This window comes from Mastomys coucha, unplaced genomic scaffold, assembly GCF_008632895.1.
Source record: "Mastomys coucha isolate ucsf_1 unplaced genomic scaffold, UCSF_Mcou_1 pScaffold14, whole genome shotgun sequence".
Taxonomy (NCBI): Eukaryota; Metazoa; Chordata; class Mammalia; order Rodentia; family Muridae; genus Mastomys; species Mastomys coucha.
The window spans coordinates 38,910,514-38,912,316 of NW_022196896.1; the positions used below are offsets into that span (position 1 = coordinate 38,910,514).

Below are 1,803 nucleotides of genomic sequence, written 5' to 3' on the forward strand. Positions count from 1 at the left end.
ACCAGGCTGGCCTCGAACTCAGAAATCCGCCTGCCTCTGCCTCCCAAAGTGCTGGGATTAAAGGCGTGAGCCACCACCGCCCGGCTGACCTTAAATAATTCTACCAAAGAACGAGGAATATATATATTCAGGGAATGCATATATATATTCATATAGGATTAAATCATCATCCTATAGTAAAGTTAGGAAAAGAAGTTTAAACATGTGAATTACAAAAATAACACCACCAACAAAACCCAGCCACAATGTAAACCAAAAAGAAAATATAATTTTATTTACTAAAATTTAAATTATAATTTCAAACAAATATTAATTTCAATAGTAGGAAAAATGTTAATAAATATCCAGTAGAAATTTCTCCTAACATGATTCTGGCATAGTTAGCTGATAAAAAAACTGAAGCTGCCAGAGCTATAGCTCAGGAGCAGGGAGCTTCCCCTATGCACATCCTCAGGCCCAGCCAAACCACACAACTGAAAGAAAGAAAACATCAAGTCAGATCTAAGTGGCTATTTATTTATTAAAAACAAAGCATAGTGGTCATGCCTTTAATCCCAGCACTCAGGAGGTGGAGGCAGAAGGATCAGGAGTTCAAGGCCAGACTGAATGAACTGTCAGAAGGCTCGATACTTCACCACTGTTCCCTGCTTTCACTCATGTGGACATCCAGTTGTCTCAATACCATTTTTAAAATAGATTATTTTAATCCAATTCTCAATTCTATACCTAACATTTAAAAAAAACTCAGACTCTGCAAGATAGCTCAGGTAATAAAAACATTTGCCATACAAGCCTGGCCTGAGTTTGATTACTAGATCCCACTGTGGAAGGGACACACCAACTTCTAAAAGTTGTCCCCTGATAGACATGCACAGTGACTCACACATGTCCACATGTCTACACACAAATATACAAACAAAACAAAATTTTAAGTAATGTTTACAACTAGAAAACAAAAATAAATTATAATAGCCTAAGCTTCTAAGAGAACTAGAAGAAAAATAAACTTTAAAACCAAACGTTACTATTAAAGAAAAACTTGCAAATAAAAATACAACTTAATGAACTTAAAGTTAGAACTGGCCTTCAAAACAGAAACTGTGAAGCTTCACATTAAATTTTACATTCTCAATATTGATCATATTTTATGCATTTATCTACCACCAAACAACAACAAAAATACCCACAAGAAAATTAGAACTAAAACAACAATCAGCTTATATCTTCCTTCATATCTTCTGTCTAAAGTGAGCAAAAGGGAAAAGAAAAACCTATGATTCAAATGTTGTTTCTTTGAAAAAGACCATTAAAACTGGTAAACCAAACATTAGCCAGACTAGTAGCAGCAAAACGGTCTGCACAAATGACCAACATCAGAAATGAAAGAGCTACAGGCTTTAAAGGACAACAAGGGAATGTTTCTTTCTTTCTTTCTTTCTTTTTTTTTTTTTTTTGGTTTTTTTGAGAAAGGGTACAACAAGGGAATATTATAAACAACTTTATACCACTTCATTTGACAACTTGGATGAACAGACATGTTCTAGAAATAAACTTAGGAATACTACATATTCCAGAAATTAAAATGTCAGTGAAAGCCCGCCTGACAGGAGGCTGGAGAGAGGCTTTCCCAGCTCAGGGTGCTGTCGCCTTTCAATTCCCTCACCCACCCACATCAGGTGGCCCAAGCTCCCAATAATTCCGGCTCCAAGGAACTCAATGTCTCTTCTAGCCTCAGAAAGCACCCTTACATACATGGCACACACACACACTGAAATATATACAGAAAAATTCAAAAATATAAAA

At 35.8% G+C, this 1,803-nt stretch overlaps 1 protein-coding gene across 1 annotated transcript in view; it reads right to left on the reverse strand.

Annotated features, from left to right (window-relative positions):
- The window catches only part of Vcpip1 (valosin containing protein interacting protein 1), a 25,741-nt gene that overhangs the window by 1,327 nt on the left and 22,611 nt on the right, over positions 1-1,803 (reverse strand). The gene's annotated exons all lie outside the window — the stretch shown is intronic.